General features: G+C 37.7%; 1 protein-coding gene across 3 annotated transcripts in view; it reads right to left on the bottom strand.

Moving 5' to 3' along the window:
• Window positions 1–24,221, bottom strand: part of CYSLTR1 (cysteinyl leukotriene receptor 1) — a 655,524-nt gene that overhangs the window by 525,987 nt on the left and 105,316 nt on the right. Inside the window, exon 1 of one of the 3 annotated variants that reach the window (XM_044057450.1) lies at window positions 5,838–5,968. The exons of the other annotated variants lie outside the window; for them this stretch is intronic. The gene's annotated coding sequence lies outside the window, so the exon portion shown is untranslated. Of the gene's footprint in view, window positions 1–5,837; window positions 5,969–24,221 lie in introns of those variants that run through there. 3 annotated transcript variants of the gene reach the window in all.

Below are 24,221 nucleotides of genomic sequence, written 5' to 3'. Positions count from 1 at the left end.
CCTTAATGAAGGGGCTGTTTTCCATTAAGGAGGGAGAAAACCAGTACTCACGCTGTGGATGAAGAGTACCTAATGGAGTTGCTAACTCATGTTTTAGACCATTTAAAATGCAACCTGGGATGCCATCCAGTCCTATAGAGGCTGTGTTATTGGCCTTGGAGAGAGCATTAATGACTTGCTCTTTGGAGATGCAAGATGGGGGAGATGTAGAGGGATGCTTTGTGGAATATTTGGAGGGGGCAGGGGGTGAAATTTTCACTAAACCTGTCAGCTAATAGGTTAGCTATTTTCACAGGATCAGTGTGTGTGTGACGCCATCCACAGCTAGTTCAGCACACATCTGGATCCTACCTTTTAAGTTACGGATATAGCTGAAGACTGCTTTATGGTTATCCTTACCTATGGTTGCTAAATTTTATGGCAATGTTGCCCTTAGAGGATTTTACAAGTTGTCTTATTTGTTTGTTCAAGCTGAGGAGGGTTTTCTTCCAGTGCAGGGACCTCTATTTTTTATTCTTGGACAGCAACTTCTTCCTCTTGTTGTTTAACTTACTAATGCTAGATGTCCTCCAGAGGGGCTTGTTTTGATCATATCAGGTACAGGTGTGTCAATACAATACTTAAGTGTTTGTACTGGGCATTGTGTACACCTTAGTATATTAATGCCATCTGTGGGAACAGGTGCTTGGAAATTACTTATGCTGTCCCTTAGGAGGGTATAATTGGCTTTGGTGAATTTTTTTAGCCTGATTTCACTTACAGGGGTTCAGGTGTTATAGCTACTTCAAATGTGACTGATCTGTGATCAGATTTAACAAGTGCATGTCCTACAATTGTGGTGGTGTAATGGTCATCCATGTTGGTGAATACAAGATCAAGAACATTTGAGCCCCTTGTGGGGTTATATACTATTTGTTCCAGGTCATTAGTGTTAACAAAGTCCACAAACCTTTTTGTGAGCATGTTTGTACTTGTATACGTTTCCCAGTCAATGGAGGGATAGTTAAAATTGTCCATGACTAGAGTGTTTGGTTGCAATTTAATTGACTCAAGTAGGTCCAAATAAACAGTGTGAGCATCTTGGTTCACTAAAGGGGGCCTATAGCTAATGATGACTTGAAAGGGAGTCTTACCCACAGTTAAGGTGAACTTGGAGTAACTCCGTGAAGTTTTCCTGTTTAACCAATCTAGAGGTGTATTTATCTTTGATGAAGATAGATAATCCGCCTCCTTTGTTCTCACATGTTCATTTTGCGATCTGAAAGTGTGGAAGGCATTGCAGCCTTGCAAGGCCAGGGTACTCTCTGTGGCCCTGAACCAAGTTTCTGTAACTGCACAGATGTAAACATCCTACAGGGAGATGAGTGCTTTCAGAGTGTGCAGTTTTGGATTTAAACTCCTAGCGTTTAGCAGCATAACCTGTAATTTATTTGAGTGATATTTTCACATCAGAAATGTTGTTTTTGAGACCTTGCCTAAAAAAGGCACTATGGGGAGGCAAGTGGCTTAGCCAGTAACCGAATGCCTAGAGGTGACAGGAGAAGACCATCTCTGGCAAAGCAGTGCAGTCTATCAACCATATCATTCCAGGCTGACAGGAACTGGAGCCCCATAGAATGACACCAGAAACTGAGCCAGTTGTTGAGGTCAATCATTTTTTGTTTATATTGTGGTTTCATCCTAGGTGAGGGTAGAATGCTGCTCAAAGCTAGGAACATACCTGCCTGGCACACATATTTATAGAGCTCAATCATGTCTCTCTTCATATAGTCCAGTGTGATGCATCTCAAGTCATTCACACCAGCATGAAATATAATGGAGTCATAATGGTACCTGTTGAGAGACTAGAGTGCATGTGTGACCTGACGGAACGTGGCACCAGATAGACAGCTGACTGTAACCATCTCTTTGTCTAACCTGGTGAGAGGGAAATCCGTGTGTCTTGCAATGGAGTCACCTATGGCTAAAAAATTTGTTTTAGATGTGCTTTGTCTTAGGGGCTTATTTAATGAGACACAAGTGCTTGTGTTTGTGTGCATTGAGTGCTGTAGGTGCTGTATTAGGTGTAGTATGCTTGTGTTTGAACAGTCTCTAGTGCTTAAGTAAGTTTCTGGTGATTACCTCTGAGTGTGATAGTTTATGTACTGAGTGCATGGTTTGCATAGTACGTGTAATGTGTGAGCTGACAACCTGTTTAGTGTTACTGTTCTGTGCATGAGAGAGCAAAGATTCCAGATTCTTAGTGTAAATGCATCTCTCACAAATTGTACTTGGATGATTTAGGAGTAGAGGGTTGTCAGTGTACATGAGGCAGTTGCTACACTGCCTCAGAATACCCATGCCAATCAGGCTGGTACAAGAAATGGAGGGGAAACTGACCATCCATAATGCTAGGTTAAATTTGGATTTCACAGTGGGGAGAGAAAATGGAGGGGTGTGGTATAACTGGGTGCTCTAAACGGGGTCTATACTAATGGTGTACTCTATAAAGGGTCTATATTAGCTGGGTTCTCTAAATGTTATCAGACTTTTGTAGATTCGGTGTTTTGGGACTGTTTAAGGGTTAAATGCGCAGCTGAGGTGCTCTATGAGCAGCTAAGTGCAATTTAAGGACTTCTCGACTGGATCACTGGCAGCTACTAAGGGAAAATTTGTTTACTGAATTTTTTGCATATATAATTGCCAATGGTTACTCCCACTGGGGTCTACTTTATGCACTCGAAACACAAAAAACCCGAATCCAAATAGCACAACACATAGAGCCAACCGCAAATATGTTGAACGTACTAAAGTGTGAAATTTAAAACCTCGAACCGTCATAGTCGGCCAACCCACCACCCTCAACACACTACCTACCCAAACACAATAAAAAAAACACATACATACACTAATCAAAACCCTACTTCTAACCCTAAATTAAAGCACCAAAACCGTACTACTAACCCTACACTAAACTCCACATACACAACTATCTATGCACTATCCTTAACTCCTCCCTAACCCTAAGGTCCATAACTACCGCACACTTCCTCTACGGAGCTATACCCAAACAAATTAAATATTCCACACACTTACACTTAACAAAACCCTACACTAAATCTTACATATATTATCTACACAAAACCTTACATACACTACCTACCTATGCACTTACCTTAATCCCTCCCTAACCCTAAGGTCTGTAACTATCACACACTTACCTTATGGAGCTATACCGCAGACAGACCAACTATGCGAATTTGATATTTCCACTTTAGTGGTTTCGTTCATTCGACGTATTTGCTCTTTACATGTCGCGCTATTTTGATTCGGGTTTTTCAGCTTTTGAATGCGTAAAGTAGACCCCTCCCACTGCATAGTAGTGTGCGATGGTACATGGAGATGCGCTTCTCATAAACAGATGAATACAGCAGAGCAGTGGCTGGTTGCCTAACTCTGTGGAGCTGTGTTAAAACAAGTGCACACCCACAGCTTATGCAGCAACAGTGAGCAAATGGAATTAAACTATTTAACCAATAAAAAAACTCAAAACTGGGCATTGTGCAAGCAACCTTCCATCAGATGAGTCCTAACTGCACTCTCCTGCCACAAGGATGGAGGGGGGGGGGGCATCTCCAACAAAAGATAGCCTGATTTAGTGCTCAATTTAACAAAACAGAAACAGATTCAGCAGGTCTGAATCTAGTCTATGCTACAGCAGACATAAAGTGCAACAAATCAGCAAGAACAGTTTTAAAAAATTAGCAATATAGCAAAAATATAGTTTAAAAGTACAAAATACAGTATAAAATTGTACTTATGGTTAATAAAATGCAACAGATTCCTTGGATTGCACAGATGAATATGGCAGAGCAGTGTCTGGTCACCTAACTCTATGGAGATGTGTTAAAACAGTGAGCAAATTGAATTAAGCAATTTAGCCGATAAAAAAGTTCAAAACTGAGCCCTGTGCCAGCAGCCTTCAATCAAATGAGTTCTAACTGTACTCTCCATCTCATATAAGAAAAGATAATTGGTGCAATAAGGAAATAAAGTTTTTCTTTTTTGTCAGTGTTTTACTGGTATACTTAACAGATCTAGAAAAGGGGTACAGGTAAAATGTAGCAACAGTTTCAGACCTTTGGTAATAAAGCTGGTTATAAAATGTATTTGGCAAAAACACAGACAATTTCTGTTAATTACAACTCCTTGAAGGAGTTGTAGCAATGGTACCTCTTTTTATGAAAATGTTGTAGTATCTTTATCTGGAGATCGGGACAGCATCATCATCATTTCAGGAAGTACTAAAAACTTTGAACTTTTCCTGGGTATCGTCCTGCCAGTATGTTCATATTATTTTTGAAGGATTCCACTTAAGCCATATAACTAATATTTTGTTATTTGTAAAGATATAGTTGTGAAATTCACATGGTTAGAAGTAACATAGGTAAATTACGATAACTGACATTGCCAGTCGGTCAGGGTGACTGACTTTGCCTGATCTTTTATTGTACTGGTGGACAACTCAGTTAAGGATATTCTGTAAGTAGTTACCCGAAATGTGATTCTGAGAAAAGTAGAAAAGGATGGTGAAGGAATTAGAGATAGATAAAAATATCAGTCAAGTAACATTTTTTGGGATGGCGAAAACTAGGGCATGTTGCATCCTAATCTGCAAGACAGAGCAAACAAATGTATTATTTAAGAGTCTTCATGACACTTTGTAGTCACTTGTGTAGGCATGGGGCAGGGAAGCGCCATTATACAATGTAGCGTGATGGTTGAGGTTACTGACAACTAATAAAGAATTAAAAATAAAGTGTTAAAGTCCTATCTCCACCACTGATCATGTGTTTGCCTATTCTTCATTTGTCTGATTCCTGTCATCCTCAAACACTCTGGTCCAATCACCCCCCCCCCCCCACACACACACACACACAAAACAGCTGTTAAAACTAAACAGTGCATGTAACTATAGTTTCATTCTCCAGTTTCGACTTCAGAATACCCATCTGTGACAAAAACCCATACTCTCCAACTGGGCAGCTGCTGTACTCTTCGTGTCAGTTCTGCCAATGGTTGGGTCCAGTAAATGAACCCAGATAATGTGGATAAGTCAGGAGTACATTCTTGTGCATCATGAATTCATTGGAAGCTGGGCATGCTTGCACACAATGGAGATCCAGCCGTCTTTACCATTAAATCGCAGAACCCTTCATTACACCAAAGTATTTTAATATGCTACTTTACAAGAAGAAGAAAACATTTCAGTTATTTTTCACTGTTAAATTACACTGCCTCAGTTTACATTTTCTAGGGTTCTGGTACATAGCTGCATCAACAGAGGGAGCAGCAGAAAAAATACTTACTGTACCCCATATTTAACTGTACTTTGTTTTTTTATTTTATCCGTTTCAAGAGGATGTTTTGCTTAAAAGGATATGCGATTTTCATTTTGACATGCTTTGCTTGTTTCTTCTCTGAAGCAATATAACCCACATGTCAAAGTTCTGAATGGAACAAAGTAGCTTCTTTGCAACCATTTAAATTTTGCATTATAGGAGATGCTTGTTTTTTATAACAAAACTGTGACTGAAAACAAAGAGGTGAGGTATACAACAACAAAGCTGAACATCAGAGTATATACAATGACATGACAAAAGCACATTAAAAGAGAAGCAAGATGCATCATTTGCATTTCTTATTCCACAACAGATACTGACATGGAAAACAAGAAAAAGAAGCACATCCACGCAATTATTGTAGGCTTTTCACTCAGATTTCAAATAAAAAAATAAGTCATTTTATAAATACTGAAATAGAAGAGTTTCTGTAACTAATGGAAGCCAGAGACTTACCAGCCTTGGTGACTTTCCACCACTTAGGACATATTTTCTAAGCTCAAAATCCGCACCTTGTGCCTGAAAAAGATATGAGATGTAACATCTTCACTTTGACTTGCGTAGAACATCTACTACTTGCCTTTCTGCATTTGTTCAGGAGTTGTTCAGCACACAGATATAACTCGCACAACTTTACATGGATCGTAAGATGATCTTTTTGTCATCTCCCAGATGTCATCATTTTTAAAACATCCAAAGAATGCTTCTCTTTGCATTTGAATTCAAAAATAACTTATTCTGGGAACACAGCCAGATGTTTACACTTTTATTTTGTTTGTCCCATTTAGTCATTTCTACATGACAGAATTAGATATATAAAGTTATATTTTAGAGCTATGCATCCACGTGATTTGTGAAGTGACACAATTACTTCTCACAAATCTTTTTAACAGAAGCCAAAGGAAAGAGTTGTGTATTATTTCACGTCTATAGAAACATTACATACTAGGACCATGATTAAACAATTTACTGATTTTCCAAGTAAGTTAAATGTGAGTGTTTCACAAACACCCTTTTTTGGCGTTACCTATAATACTTCTTGCTGACTGCAAACTGAAAGCTCAGTTTATAAATTACGTGATTGTGAATGCTCCCTGGAGGAAAAAGAAACAGCATTTATAACTGGGAATTCTGCTATCAAGAAACAGTTACATCTATTCCATGGAAATGAGTTATCAGTAAGAAAACATTTAGATGAATTATGGGCTTTAAAATTAGAAACATTGTGAAATGTTCCAAGTTTTAGGATTTTTTTATTAGTGCTTACATTTATTGCATATTGCATTTTGTCATCTTCCTCTGTTCTACTTCCATACAAACACACACACATAGATGCGAACACATTTCAGGACCACAAATGAAACAAGATGACTTAATTTTAAGACCTGACAATATCCACCAGCATCAAATTTCCTGAAACCTATATAAAAATTCTACTTTTTTTTGGCATCCCATTTCAGCTGTTTACAGTTGTCTTAGAAAACCATGGTAATGACCAGTTATTCCTTTTCACCCTCTTAAGTATTAATGGCCTGTAGAGTGAATGATCATTACCTGTGGGATTAAACAAGTATGCCAAGAGTGCTATTTTAGTAGTTTTTAATGTCACAACCATCAGATCAAAAAATAGGGAACTAATCCTGTAATTCAATTAAAAATTCTTATTTTTAGATTTTTATTCTGATTCAACCTTTTCATCTCAAAGAATTTCTGAATTATTAAAGATCAGCCATAGCACATTACTTTTTCTTGGGATTAAACATTAACTATGACTTTATTTTTTCCCATTACTCTCTCTTCTCTTTATGGTTGTGTGACCATGGGGTTAACATAAATAAGTTAATAGGTATGGGATAAATCCCCCACATGGGAAAGTACGGGGAACAAGCTTTAGGTTTTGGTTTTCATTTATTTGTGGTTATGACCTGTTGTTCTCTACAGTTCTAATTCAGATGCAACTCAATGACTGCAATGATGACAAAAAATGCAACATCATATTTAACCCTTCTTATTTTTTTTTTTCACTTATTGAATTAAATCTAGTATATGCTCTGAAACAGATGAAATTCTAATGGCTCTATTACGGTTTGCTATTACTTTAAGGCCTACGTGCATGTCATTCAGAATCCCCTTTTGTTTAGCAGGCTGAATGTTGATTTTAGCAGTTTATGGTGTCCACATCCCAAATTCACATATAACATACAGCCATGGAGAAAAGGAAGGAATCTCTCTCTCTCTCTCACACACACACACACACACACACACACACACACACACACACACACACACACCAAACAGCAATGATTAGAGAATTCTGCATTAAGTAGCTGAACTTGTACAGATGTAATTTTGTCAACGGTACACTTACAAGATGCAGGAAAGTCTTCCTTACATAATGCCTACCTCTCAGTTGTCTGCTATTTGCCAGAAAATACCAAATTATAAGTTTAAATGAAAGGTTGCCATGAAATTCTATTTGGCCCCTTTAAATTAGGATTTATTTGAAGAGTCTGAATCATCATCAGCTACAGCCAACACAACTGCATCAGTAGAAGGTTGCAATAAGGATGTTGAGACAGGCTACAGAAGTATGTGTGAGTCTGGATCTAGAAAAGCTTTAGAAAAAAAATGCACTGGAAAAATACCTATAAATAATAAAAGAACTACCTATCAGTTATAATACCTCCTGTAGGAATCCATATTTCTAAATTTTTAAACTATTTTGAATGTTTGTATACTTACCACAAAAATACCCACATCTTATCAAGAATATAGACATATTTCATGTGTAATTCCTTTTTGCTTGAATCTAGACAGCCTTGTATGTATCAAATCACTGATTTTCTATGCAAAAGAAAATTAATAAAGTCTGATCCTGTATTTTGTTACAGCAAAAACACATGGCTGCTTTACATGTAGTTTTAGTCCGATTTCTCTTATGCCTAATTTTTCCCTGACATTCCTGATTTTGCTCTATTATTATTATTTTTATTTTTGATGATCCTAATAAAATGTATATTTTAGTGTCCTTAAGCAAGGGATGGATAAAAACAATAGTGAAATCCATGAAGCACTGATCTGGTACCCCAGTCTGCAGCCTCAACCCTCTGCAGGACAAAGTAAAAGGTAAGGAATAAGGACAGCAGTTCAGAAAGTCTGGTCCTGTCCTGACTTAGCAAAACTAGAGGGAAAAAAAAAAACAGTTCAGTTAAGGGTTTAAGCAGAGCTTTACTCAATAATGGATGAGTGTTCTTGTCTGATGACAAGCAAGGAATGCAGTAACCAAATAATGAATATCCATAACAGCAGATACCGACGTCTGCATAGTCACAAAAAATGTTTAATAAATGTTGTCTTGCTCTGTCAGCTGTCTCCGTAAGTGGTACCAAGATGTTTAGTGTCCCTGATTTAGGTCTTTTAATTCTGATTCCTGTATAAGGCTGGTAAGTTTAGGACTGAATGGTTACTTGTAAAACTACAACATGGTTATGTACATCATTTCCCTTCTTCTTTCTTTCTTCTCATTCTTTTTGGTCAAGGAAGGGATTTATCTTGTGTTTCTGTTATGGCAAATTGTCACTGCTATGCTTTTTGAATAAACTAGCTCTCACAGGCCCACAGTTAGTGTGGCTGAATGTCATTTTGCATGGATTGTTCCCTGTGTTTGTACTCTGTCTCAGTGCTAGATGTAAGGATATTCTGCTTATTAGTACTTTACTTACCCAGTGTTTGTTTGGTGCCATGTTTTAAAGATAGCGTTTGAACTCTCACCAGCCACATACCTTCAACCCAATGCATCACTGTAACCATCTTTTATTTTGCATAATTTTTGCCATTTTTCCTTTTAAACTTGTGTTTCTGAGAGATAGTATTCCATAATGCTACTTAAAATGGGAAGAGTTTTGCTATTAGGTATGTAAATTTCATAATAGGTCATCTAGAATTTTGCCTGTAGGGACACACTTTTGTTGTTCAAAGGCTGAGAGGTATTCTCATGTGTACAGTCAGATGCAAGCTCCATAAATGCCATCATCCACCCTGGAACTCAAATCAGTAAAAAAAGATGTAAAGTAAACAAAGCTTTATCATTCAATAGCATTACTTAAAAAAGGAAAGACCATTCTTTTTAAAATAATGCTACTGCTTAGCAGTGACAAATTGTCTATGTATGGATAATGCAAGTTTATTTGCAGTTGTCCTAGCCCTCATGACCAAAACCACACTAGGTATAGATAAATCCGTCACTATCCACAGCCAAACATAAATCGCTGCTAAAAATAAAATTGTTCAAAAATGATAACACTATTGGAATTCTACGAGATGTTCTTCATATTGAATACTGCTGTAGTATAGCAAGTTACATGGGTTATATCCATAGAATATAACAGCTGGCTAGCTTCCAAAGTTTCAGACACCTTCCACGTGCCCAAACCATTACTCAGTTTGAGCTGAGCTAAATAAAAAAATAGTTTTGGCTGCCAAGTCCATCAGAGTATTTTTAATATTTGTATTTATTTTCCTGTGTGGGAAAATACTTTTTTTAGCTAGGAGTGTGTGTTTTTATTGACTGTCACATGAATTTGCATTACATTTAAACAACAGTGAACCCTTGTGTTTGGCAGTGTAAAAGTTGATTTAAACATTTTAAAACCGTTTTTTTTCTGTGGATAAAATGTGTTTAATCTGCTTTTGGAGGTTTGAAAAGTGTATCAGAATGTTTTATTGTGTTTTTCCTGGAAAAAGTTAATTTATACTACTATTAAAATTTTATCTGGTTGTGTTACTTACATTCCCACAGGAAGTGGTACCATTTTCAGCTTGACTATAAATCAAGCTACTAGTCCCACAGGAGGTCCTTTTTTTCGCTACAAAGAGAAAAAGAAAAAAATTAACTAAACAGCTTTTGCTATCACAGCTGGCTAGTAATTTACCTTATCCTTATGTGGGTGTTTGTAGTGGCCAAAGCTTGTTCCCTAGACCACTCATCACCCCCCCCCATACAGCTACTATGGTTAACCATATTCCCTGCAGCTGGTAGGGTTCCTTCAGTGGGCAAGGAAGAGCCAGTTTGGTTGATGTTGGGAGAAGGGACAGAAAGTTGCCCATGCTTAACCAAAATGTTATGCCTACCATTGAAGAAGCTGTTGCTGCCATTAAAAATCCTGTTTGCCCAAATATTCCTGTCTAAAAGAAACAGAAAGCTAAACAGATATCTTCTACTCCAGTTTTACTGGACAGGAGTAGTTTATTAAGTCTGACTCACTATCTGGAACAGGTTACTGACCGTTCTTATCAGGCACCTTCTGGTAAGAGAAAAAGGGGCTTACTCTTTTCCTGAAGACATATAAGGAACTGAATCTGGACATGAATGTAATGGGACAGATGAAGTTTTTTTCTTCAGAATTTTGATTTAGACTAAGGGGATTACATGTTACGTGAATCTCCCTGTTGAGAATCTCTTTCTCTGAGACTAAATCCAGAATGTGCCAGTGTTTTCAGTGAGAGAACACTGGTGTTTCTCAGTCCCTCAAAAAATACTATGAACCGTTACAAATGCAATTCCCAGAATCTCCTCCCATCCCCTCAGTGCTGCCAGTATTCAAGGATGTGTTTGTCAGAGCCTATGGTCCCTCCTCCCATTCCCCCCAGTGTTGCCAGCATTGGAGGATCTGTTTGTCAAATTGTTGATTTCCTGACAGCCAGCCTCCTGCACCAAAGAAAGCAGATAGAATGGGCAAAGGTATTCAGTCTTTCAAAATTTCTATACACTCACCCTACATCTGAAAAGCAGCTATAGCTTTAGTCAGTCCAGCTGCTGCCAAGCATTTTGTTAACTCTATTCCTCCCCTTCTATCAAGGATGGTAAAACAATCAAAACGTTTGGGACAAAAGGAGTACACTTCTGAAATGTTCATTTTTAGAATTTTGAATTGTAAGGCTTATATGGTAAAATATAATCTGGCTAATTGCAAATGTATGAGGAATATTTTCTCTGCAGCCTGTGAGGAAAAATCTGCTTTGTGAAGCTTAGTTTCTTCTTTTTCTCAGGTCACTACTCATAGTTTAAAGTGTGTTTATGACTCTCTAGATACTGCATCTATGGCTGTTGCCACAAGTATTGTGTTGAGGAAGAGTCTCAAAACCCTCCAATAAGATCTAAAAAGTGAGATTTTGAATTCAACTTTGAATAGTGATTCAGAGTTTGGTCCCTCCACTGCAGAGATTATCAGAATGTGATGAAGGGGGTAAGCCTGATACAGGGTATATCTTAGAATGTTCAGCCCTCCTGCTCTAAGTTTTCCAAGGGATTTTCTGCTTCCTCATCCAATTTTGGTAAGAAGTAAAACGAACAGTCTCGGCAAAATACTGGTAAGCAAACATTAAAATAAAAATAAAAAACAGTGGCAGGGAGGTTTCAAAAAGAAAGCACCAAAAAAAAAAAAAAAAAAACAAAAAAAAAAAACAAAACAAAAACAAAGGGACAGTAAAATAAGTTGGAATGACTATGTAAGTGACCTTGTCCCCCCACCCTGGCAGTCCCCTTTCCCTTCCACTAAGCCTGATTGTTTCAGACAAATGGGTTCTGACACTGATTCAGCATGAGTACAGATGGCAGTAAGAATTCCCTCCTTTCAAGGAAATTATTCCACATCCACAAGACCAAACTCCTCTGTTTCCTCCTGTTCTACAACATGTGCTTTCTCAGGGGGTAACAGAAAAGTTCCTCATCCCCAGTGGGGAAGTTTTTTTTTTTTGTGAATAATTTTTTTTGGAAATAATGAAAGAAGATGCTTGATACTAAACCAGTTTGTGATGATGCCCAAGTTCAAAATGCATTCAGTATACAGTTTTTTTTACCCTTTTTTTTCTCTATTTGGGTTTTTTGATCACCTTAGATTTAAAAGATGCTTTCTTCACATTCCTATCCATCCAGACTTGAGCTTTTCTTAATGTGTATATGTCTGGATCACATAATCAGTTCTCTGCCTTCCCTTTGGGCTTTCCACTGCCATAAGTGTTCCACTTTATCTTTGTCTGACACAAAGTGTCTCGCTCCAGTTATAGCATATTGCAAGCTATGGGGTATCCACATTCTTACACATTTAGATGATTTGCTTAGCTTTACAGAGTCTTCAAAATATCAGGAATCTCTCACTTGGGTGACAGATCTTTTACACAAAACAAAATGAGATTCCAAGAGAACATTCAAAAGTCTTTTGACTCTATCACACATGGTTCTGTTCCTGGGGTGTCTGGTAGACACCTCAATACAAAGAGCCTTTCTTCCGCAGGAAAGAAGAATATCTATATTTAGATCTATTCCAGTGATTTTTCACTCAGACTTGAGTCACTGCAAGGAAATACTTCAGGATTCTGGGCCTCATGGCAGTGGCGGCTGGTGACTTCAAATTAAAGGGGGGCTGCAAGAGACAGTTGAATGGGTGGGGCCAATGGGAAGGGGTGTGACAAACTAGAAAGGGGTGGAGCTATGCTCAAAACCACAACAACTGGAACTTTAATTAAATACGCTGCCCTGAGTGCCAAACCATCATTATGAGAGTCCAATCAAGACAAAATGAAGTGTAGAAGAAAAAAATATTTCAATGCATTGGCTACATGACAACTTACTTAATATCTAGATGGAAACACAAAGGTTGTGACGCATGAAAAAATAAATTGCTTTTTAATTACATTACTGGAATGCCAGTCAAAATCAAGTATAAAAAAAAAAACAAGCAGCACTCAGTTCAAACCACTTCTCCTTGCACTGCAGTTTTAATTATAATTTATATTCAGCTTTATAAAATTACCAAGTAACATGCTGAAAGTAGCAATCTCTGTGATACCCCCACTTGTAAAAATGTTTCTTATCCAAAAAAGACCTGCTGCCTGACAACAACTATCTACTTGTTTCATAGAGAATACATGATCAAAGTAAAAAATGAACAGCGAACAAGAAACAAGCTCAAGATAAATTGCTTATAGGATTACTGCACATGATAGATTGGCACTCTGTTTAGTTTACGGGTAAAGCCTGCAAAGATAACTGCAAGTCTCCAACAAATATAACGAGCTTCTGAAAATACTGTAATCCTGTCCTTTATTACAAATACTGTCATATGCATTTCAATACCTAAGGCTTATAGGTTATCTAGTTATGTAAATATTCTCTGCATGGCAACAATGAAAAGGCTTTCAATGTTGGTAATTCTTTAACAGTATGCTTATTAAAGCTTACTTGCATCTTACAATCTCCGACAAGCTTACCTGATGGTCATTAAAGCATTGCTACTTTAATACAGAGCAACAGGGCACTGCAACAGCATGCATTTTCTGAATAATAAAAAGCATAAATCAACAGTATAAAAATATGACAGAAAACCAGAACCATCAGCATAGCACAAGCAGAGTGTTTGACTAAGCATAAGAAACATAGGGTTGCTATACCCAGCTGATGTCCATTATGATTGGGGTGACTGCAAAATATCCCAACTAACAAATTAAAACAAAGAGTTAGAAGGTCACACTGAAAAACCAATCAGTAAAAACTAAATGAAAACTCCAGCCAAGCTAGAACTTCAAATGAGTGACCTCCCAAACCTCCTGTAACAGAGGCACATGGGATATATGCAAATGATCCCTATGAACATCAGGTGTTTCAGCTATATAGTGATTCTGATTGGCCATGACTTTTACATTTGAGGTCGTTTTAATGGACAATTCAGGCCAATAAAGCCAAACCCCACTAGCTGTGGATATGCATATTTTGGCCTTGTTATGACTTCGTCAGCATAGCACAAACAGAGTGTTTAACTAAGCATAAGAAACACAGGGTTGCTATACCCAGCTGATGTTCATTATCATTAGGGTGACTGCAAAATATCCCAACTAACAAATTAAAACAAAGAGTAAGAAGGTCACACTGAAAAAACAATCAGTAAAAACTAAATGGAAACTCCAGCCAAGCTAGAACTTCCAATGAGTGACCTCCCAAACTTTTACACGTATTTCCCATACTCTTCTTCTTGGTTTTATTCTTTATTTTTCCTGTCTCCCATATCTACTCCACTCATGATGTCTAACAAATACTTATCTCCTCTTGTTTACTTTCCTGTTTATACTCCTCTCTCTTTCTTGCTTCATTCTTATCCATGTTTGGATTTTCCACTCTGCCATTTGCTTTGAGTGAGTAATAAACTCTCACACTTGTAACATGTCACATTTCAGTGCTACATGATGCTGTATTTATCTTGTTTTACTGGTGGTATATGTTATTCTACATAATATTTGTATCAATCTATGTATTTACAGTATATTACAATATGATGCATTTTCTGTTTATTTGGGAAGCATTTTTTCCTGGGCCTCCCTGAAAACAGATAAAATTATCCAGTCAGACTTTCCCAGTAAACAAATGTCAATCAATAAATAAATAAATAAAAGGTCTTTTTTTTTTTTTAATTACAGATAGTCCTCATTCCCTCGGCATGCTTTGGATTCCATACCAAATGTCTTGGGAGAAATGTGTACACTCAAATAAGAAAAAAGGGTCAGTTTGTACCAAGATACTTTGTACAGGAATCATAGTGTACCTTCTGAGAATTCTATATCCTATTAATCATATACAACCCGAAAAGGTTAATATGTACAACACAAGGTTTTATGATCTGTAACTGTTCTGATTATTAAACTTGTTGTAGTTAATTCCTTTTCTTTTTCTTGTTCAAAGCTTCAATAATAAAAAAAAAAAAACTACTTAATTTCCTAATTATATATTTAAGCTGCTCATTCTTTCATGAAACTACAAACATGCATAAAATCAGATGGAGTAACAGGGGGTTAAATACATACTCCTTCTCCGGGTTTGACCTCTATTTATTTCTTGTGAGATGGACAGTGTACTGCTGTTCATTAAGTCTGATGAGAAACATTCCTGGAATAAATGGCTACGCCCTGGAAAATTCATACATGAAATGGTTTCCTCTGTATCAAACCTTCTTAGGAGATCATATCCATGTACCTGATGGCACCTCAAACACACATTCAAGGGTGCCAAATGAAGAAAAACAAATACCTGCTCAGCTGTGAAGCGATACCACATTATTCACAATAAAAACAAACACAGCTGAGCAGGCATCTGTTTTTCTCCATTTTGCAATGTTGTGGAAGTTTGGTACACATTCAAGGGTGTTCATCTATGTAATATGCTTCTTGTTATTTGTGCATCTCCTTCAGTATCCTCAGATCTTTCCTGGCACCAACAAACTGTTATTTCTTCCTTGTCTTCTCATGCAAAGACATTATAAAACTGGGTAGCAGGTGATGACTACTTATTTTGTAAAATAATCCCTAATCCTGATTTCAGTAACGACGATGTAGTTGTGAACATGTCTCGGCACATGGTCTCATTCAAGTTGTACCCCCTTTGACATAACAGTCCCTCAATCTAACCATACTGGCATCATGCTGTACTGTGTTCCTCTCATACCCCCCTGGAAAAGTTAAAGCAGTCTGACATATCCGCTGTTACTGTATGAAGTCTTAAATCTTCAGTCATACTACTAGTTAGGGACATGTATTTAGCTTGCTTTATACTGGAGGGAAAATAATGCCTCAGTCTAGATATGAGATGTCTCAAAAAAGCACATATGAAAAATGTTTAAAAACTTTAAAATCAAAATTAAATTAGATGATGTGAAACCACCAAGTTCTATTTATAAAGATTCTGCTAGACATGATTATTCACTTTCTTCTAGGCAAACAAATGCCATTTTTAACGACTTTCACTCTGACTTCACCTCAGAATCAACACTTTTTATAAAGTGCCAAAAGCAGTAATGGCTGAAGTACAGAATGTAAAGATAATAAAAACAGACATCACGCAAGGCTTTCACAGTTAAACGTATCATGTCAGATTTCTGCTGCTGATTCCGTTGGCATATACTGATTACATGTACATGAAAAACTTTCATTATCAGTAAGTCATCACTAGTAAGACCTCTAAAAGGTAGATAAAAATATACAACTTTTGGTAAGTGGACTAGAATGGTACTTGGCATGGGGCAATTACAGACATGGATATTACTTTATCTAGCAATTCCTAATAAGTAACTTTGAAATAGGTCCTTTTTTAAGGCTGGAGTTTCCACAATAAGTGTGACTATTTGAGATTCATCTCAGACACACACACACACACACACACACACACACACACACACACACACACACACACACACACACACACACACACACACACATATACAGCCAACACACACAACTCAGAAAGAAAGCATTATCTTTTTTTAAGTATCTTTTAAGCTCAGTATCTGGCAACCATCCAGCTTCTACTGTAACTGACCCTTCATTCCCCATCACTAGGGTAAGAGCTAATAAGAAGTGGCAACCATGTGTGCATTTTTTTGATTTTCAGCCCTAACCCCACCCCATGTAGGATTAACTGCATGTTTTCAGACAAGGCAGCCTGCCATGACTTACCCTCTGAACCTGTTTATTCCCTCTCACACTACGACAGTTACAACACATATGCAGCTTGCCAGTGCCAAACACATTTTCCTGGCTTATAAACTGCATGCTCCGCACCTCTTACTCTCCAGTAGGTGTCAGCACTGCAGCAGGTTGGACTGCCTCCTTCCCTCCCTGCAAGATGAGCGAGCTGGCGTTGGCCACTTATCCCCATCTTTTCACAATGGATTACCCACTGCTAAGGCGCTGGATGATCCACTGCTATTTGGGATGCAGTTAGAGCTTTATCCCCCTATGCCACATAGCTGAGAACAAAATTGCCTTTTACTGGGATACTAGTTTTTGCAAACTTTTTTTTATCTAAATTCAGACAGACATCATTAGGTAGACATCAACCTACAGTTCACAAGTCTTGGCAGAAGATTGAACTGACAGATACATTAAGCAAATATGGTCATTAAAACTGTTTTCAATGTGTGTCAGTTGATAACGGGCATCCTATAACATGGATTTAGAAATCTGAGATGGATTCCCAATGCACTGAAATTTATTTTTTCAGAGGAGCAAGCTGCCCATACCCACCTAATGGGGAGGCAGCACCCATCTACATCCCCTGCTACTTATATATACTAACTCTGAGATTGCTATACTTCATAGGAAAGGGTGTACTCTGAGACACAGGTACGGTAAGTTAATATATGCAAGTCCACATTCAGTATCACTATTCAGAGTCTTGGAACTACAAACCGCTACCCTCAAAATGTATATGTTATCCAGTGACTTTTTTCATAATGCAAGCAAAATAGTACAGCATAGGGGTATTTATGTAAGATAGTATACTTCCTCCATTCTTATTTTAAGAGCTCTAAAATCTCTAAGATATAAGAGCATAATGGTAATTTTAGTAGATTAATATTTGGGCTACAACAGCCTGGATTATGAAAATTATATATTTTGAGAGTTCCAGGGATGGCCACAAAACATTAATTTGTTTTTTTGTGAGTGGGACCTCCAAGTTACAGTTGTGAGAACAGAATAAAAATGGAAATCTTGCAAAAGTTATGAGTTTGAATTGATTATTAGTCATTAGTTACACAAGTTTATTAATCAAGATATATGACAAATTCAGAAAATGTTAGCTTTCCTCAAAATTGCAGTATGAAAAACTGAATCAAGAGGCATAGATGTGGATCTAGTACCGGTGGCACAAAGGAGAGCGCCACGACGGACTCTGGTCCAGGCAACCTGAGTTTGTTTAGTGGAACGGGCACGTGATGGTGAGGGCATGAAAGAATGGTTGTGCCATCTTCTGGGAAGGGAAGAGTGTAGCCAGACATGTAGTCTCCTTAGAGAAGGGAATGAGATGCAGATACACAGCCTGAGGGTAGCTGGTAGGCTCACCAAACCACTGATGGATGTTAGCATTTAAAGTAGGCATGTAGAAGTGGGCTAACATGAGGACACAAAGTACACTCATGACTACTTAACACCCTTCTGCAACAACTCAAATCTAATACCATGTGAAATCTCTTGGTAAAGGGATTGGATGAGTGTTTCTGATCAGGATGGGAGGATGTTTGGCAGGCTCAGGGGAAAAATGAAAATGACAGATAGATGTGGAACAATCTCTTAAAGAAGCCAGTTTAAAAATTAAGGAAGATAAAGAATAAATACATTTCTCACCTAAAACAATATCAGCTGCTATTAGGAAAGGCAGACGATGAGGAAAATATCTCAAAGATGGTTTACTATCAAAATTGTGAAAGGCAAAACAATTTCCATTCGCAATTTTGAAGTAAACCATCGAAACCAGAATCATGACGAGTCACAATGTTGACTCAGCTGATTAACTCAGCAGAAAAGACATTGTCTTCAAAAACATCATGTGATATCCATAAAGTAGCACATAAAAATGAAACTCCTACACAACATATCACATTTTTGCAGGGGGGCAAGCCTCCACACCCCCTGCTAACAATATATTCCAACTCCGAGATTGCACTACAGTGGGGATATGGATGAATTAACAAACCTCACTGTATCGCAATCTCCATACAGTTTGTCGAACACACTTATGCGAATGCACCAGCTGGAACTGTGGGACAAAACATCACTAAAGCATATTTTTGCTGTGGGCAAGCACCCCCCCACACCCACATTTCCTACTCTTTTGTTTATAGATATTAACTCCAAGGCTATACAATATCGGGAAAGAGAAAGCACCAGTATGAGTGAAACGCAGTTCTTACAACTGCAAGCTGACAGTGGAGACAACACGGATTCACTTTATATCCTCGAAATACTGAAATATCGAAATTCAGTATTTCGAGGCTATAAAGTCGAAACCTGAAAACAACGAAAATTCAGAAGCGCGGAATTCAAAATCTCGCACACTGGAGATTTTGAATTAGCTATTCTACTCCATACACACACCTTCCTCCGCACACACAAACGCAAGCTCTCTACTACATAAAAGCAGGGGGGCAAACCCTCCTGCACCCCCTCATGTGGGGGGCTGTTCCCCCCCACTTAAATATTCTAACTCCAAGGTCGCACTACATACAAACACACACAAAACAACACCACACAAGCTGCATTCTCCTCGCACACACACACAACACAGCAACAAAACACACTAACACACACCACAGCCCCTACCCAAAACCCAAATAAACACTTACCTGAATCCACAACCACAGTGAAACACCGGAAGCACTAATTCAAAATCTCCAGTGTGTGAGGTTTTGAATTTTGTGCTTCTGAGGTTTTGTTGTGTTTAGGATTCTACTTTATGGGCTCGAAATATTTAATTTCGATATTTCAGTATTTCGAGCTTCTAAAGTGAATCCAGACACCACCCATGCAGGTACAATCAGGGATGTGAACCTTCAATAAGTCTGACTCACTCAATACCTTATGGGGAGTTGAGATTTGAAAACAACTATTCCCTATGGTGGCAGTAAATATGCTTTCTAAATATTGCCAGGAAAATACATTATCTATATAGGACATAAACTCATCCCGGATAATGAGCTTCTGACAGTTTTATTGCTAGGAAAAAAGAATATTAGCCCTAATAAAATTCTTGAAGGAAACCGGTATTAAATCTTTACTTTTATGGATTGCAAAAACAGGAACTTAACAAGTCTCCAAAAATAATATTGCACATTACCAGAGAATATGAAATCTCTGATTTAAAAAAAATCAAAGCTTTCTTACCAAAGAAGCAAAGCCATAGCTTACAACTACCCCCAAAGAAGCAAAGCCATAGCTTACAACTACCCCCCGAAGGCCAAAACAATCAAAAACAATAGCAAACATCAGTGCTTAAATTCTATGTCCTATATCTATAAATAATTACAGAGTCCATATTTTCTGCCTTTATCATTTTTGGACTGATTTTGCTTAAAGTTCTCTATCACTTATTGACGTAATAATTTATGCATTTATGCCTCTTTTACCATCTAGTAATTCCAGATAGTCTATATGTAAGACTTGGAGGGAAGTGGTGGCACAATTAAAACTATTTAGGTATACATTTCAGCAAGTATAAATTTCAACCTGCAGCTCTAATTTATAAAACTTGAAATACTGTCTTACACTGAATCCCGCCCACTAATGACGAGCATAAATTGGTCATATATACTGCAACTCATGATTGCCTTCAATTATGGATTCAATAATCTGTATGGATTATGACTCTTTTACTTGACATCTTAGCTAGACCTATGTCCCCCTTAGCACATTCAGTAATGATTCGGTCTAGTTTCATAGCAATTTAATTCTCACACAAGAGCTGTTACATGACTCTTCCCTGTCTGTTACACACAGTGGTGGTCCTCCACACTGTCACTCCTTGTACTCTGCAGCTTTCTTTTCATTGCTTGTCTTGATTTCATGTATGAACGCTGGATGAAAGATGACGCCTGCTAGGAGGAACACAACTGTTGCACTACTCATTCATAAACTGTCTGGTATGTTTGTTGCAGTCCTTGGCTCTTGGACTCCATAGTAACATGTAAAAGAGTTTTCTGAAATGCAGTATCTCCCATAATGAGAAGGTGCCAAACAACTGACCCTCTGCTCAGTATGGTTAAGGACAAGGTTCTTGCTCTGATTCTTCCATGATGTATGACTTACTAATATCCAGATGCTCCCTAGATAGATGGTTAATCAAATTCTTAACTACAGTCATAGCTCCAGCCTAAGGCTGGAAATTTGGGGATTTTACATACATGGATTAGAGATCTTGGGTATCCCTGCTATAGAGAGACAGTGAGAGAGAGAGAGAGATTACTCTGGAATACAGCTGGAGGTTTGCAATGACAGTTGATCAGGGAATGTTCTGTGTTCTAGCCCTATAATAACAACTAAAATATTTTTCCTTAAGATGAATTTTGTTAAGATTTCAGACTTAGTAGGTTACACTCCAACGGAATGCAGTCTCTTACCCATCAGATGCTGAGAAAGAAAAATGCACCATGCACAACATAGCATCCTATACTTCTTATTAGGACTTTTCTTACCATTCCATAATATCCCTGCATTACCATACCATAATAACTGCTGACAACAGATTCTTTGAATGACATAGAATAACATAATTAAATTTAATTAAGGCTGAAGCAGGTATTGAACAACTGCAGACAGAGACTTAGGTGGTTACTTTTTGAAAAACACGCAGTACATAACAAAATCTGTGATCCATTTATTCCCCCCACCCACAGCTTTTCAAAAGTTCACTCCTGGTCAGATATACGCTCTTTCCTCCTGCACTAGGAGCCAAATATGTCTAATTTCTGCAGCCTGGCACCAGCACCTCTCCTCAAATGTATATATATATATATATATATATATATATATATATATATATATATATATATATATTTTTACTTTTTTTTACTTTTAATCTGTAGCAAACTGCCTGTTTGCTACAGTTTACACTCTGTAAGCAATTCTACAGCCCTCAGGTTTTACTTAAAAACATTTTTCTTAGTTTTAAACTCTGGTAAACTGCTTGCTACAATGTAGCAAACATTTGCTACAGCACTCAGGTTTTAGGTTAAAAAAAGGAACATTTTATACTGTAAAAACTGCAAACATTAAATAGTAATCAAGATTAGCCAACCATGCCTTAGATACTTGTCTGACTGCTGATTACTGAAGCAAATTAAGTCAGTTAAACACTCAAAACTACACCCAATATTCACCCAAATGTCTGTAAAATTTAAATCCAAACCATTGCAACACATTATCAACTTAGCACTTACTATGGGCATAATCTATTACTTCTGGAAACATGTAGTTCCAATCAATAAAGTTAACTAACAAACAAACAAAAAAAAGCTTTTCCGCATCAGATTGTAGACCAATTAACAAACTATGCCATCTAGCCAAAATAATCATAATAATGGAAATGCTACTGTACAACCAGTTAAAAGGACTATATCTCAAAATACCACTTGCTTTCAGATAGACAACACAGATTTCACAAAGATAAAAATCTATCTTAGAAACAAGTTTATATACTGTAACTAACTCTCTATCTTTGAGGGAAGAGAAAAAGGCCACTTAATGGATGCCCTGTTCATACGACCTTCTAAACTAAAATACTTGCTAACTTTGGTGTAGGTAGCTGTGCCCTACAGTGGTTTATGGTTAATTAAGCAACAGAACTTTAACTGCTAAGCATGGGCCTCACTCCTCAGAGAAAGGCATCCACTCAGCAGGAATTAAAGGCTCAATCCTGCGACCCAAAATCTTTTCCACTTTGATTAATAACTTGCCTTTGGACTTACCAGATTTAAATGCACCATTTATGTAGGCAATATCATTGTACTGTGTTCCAACAACTCACTTCACAAGCTGCAAAATAAAGTGCAATATTAATTCATTTTTTTGTTTTGGAACTGGTTGGCAAAAATGCAACTTGTAATTAACTGCAAATTATTATGCATCAGAATATGATCCAATCACTTCACTAAGCTTTACTGACTCCCATGGTTCAGTTTTCCCTAGGGTTACAGAACAAAGCTACTTTGGAATAATTCTTTATCAGTAACAAGCATACATCTCACCTGCGCAAACCATTACAACAGCAGACATCAGACAAGGCTAGCATATAGGTTCATAGGTTCATACTAGGCTATCTGCCCTAGGGCATTTATAAGTATAGCCAGAGTGCGTTTGGCTTTCGCCACCCATTTTAAATTAATTTTGCTATGCCCTTTTTCGAGGTTAGTATACTGTGCCTATGTCTAACAGTGACAAAAGTGATACCCAGGGTAAACCTACGATCTCCCATCCACTCATCAAGATTCCTCTTGAGGAGAGTCAATGAGGGACTCTGCCTAACCTGGACTGGGATTTTATTCCAGAGTGAAGGGAGCCTTCTGGGTTATGAATCTGTCCCTCCAGCATGTCCTATTTATTTCAGTGTTGAGGTTCAAGTCTCTCGAGTGCGTAGCTCGATAGGATTTGGATTTTCTGAGGTGCAGCATGTCCATATAAATATGCAAACCTGCTCTCCGTATAATCTAGAAAACCCAGGCATTACAAAAGATGTTGCTTAAATCAGAATACTGATTTCCCTTTTTTCCTCTACCCTCAGTCCAAAACACCTACAACATCCAAGTAAAAGTAAACAAGATATGCAGATTTACATCATTTTGGGCCCAACACACCATCACTGCTTCCCGCTACAACTTGCAAACTGGCTGCCAGTAACTGCCAATCCCACCCTACTGCTTAACTGCCTCACATACAATTTACTAATCTGCTCCTACTATCTACTATTAGCACATAACCTACATTGCAGACACACCAGTTACTTCCTTTGCTCATATCCAGAAACTATAGTATTACTGTAAAGGCCACACTTCTCCAAAGCAATTGGTGAAAAGCTTTCTAAAAGATTTTATCAAGAGTTTGGAATTCCTAGCTCAAAATATTAGTAAAAACAAAATGAAAACTCCAGCCAAGCCAGAACTTTCGGCCCTGTGTTTCTTATACTTAGTCAAACACTCTGCTTGTTCTGTGCTGACGATGTCATAACAAGGCCGAAATATGCATATCCACAGCTAGTAGGGTTTGGCTTTATTGGCTTGAAACTATCCATTAAAATGAGGAAACAAGTCATGGGAATTCAGAATTGCCAGTTAGCTGAAACACTTGATGTTCCTAAGGGTCATTTGCATATATCCCATGTGCCTCTGATACAAAAGGTTTGGGAGGTCACTCAGCGGAAGTTCTAGTTTGCTGGAGTTTTCATTTTGTTTTTACTGATTGGCTCCAAAATATTAGAAAAAAATCAGACATTAGCCACATTTACAGGGCAGATAACTGAACTCCTTAAAA

Source organism: Protopterus annectens, chromosome 15.part0 (assembly GCF_019279795.1).
Source record: "Protopterus annectens isolate FY-2018-M chromosome 15.part0, PAN1.0, whole genome shotgun sequence".
NCBI classification, from domain to species: domain Eukaryota; kingdom Metazoa; phylum Chordata; order Ceratodontiformes; family Protopteridae; genus Protopterus; species Protopterus annectens.
Note: the sequence above shows the minus strand (reverse complement) of the source record. Positions and strands in the feature narration are given on the sequence as shown.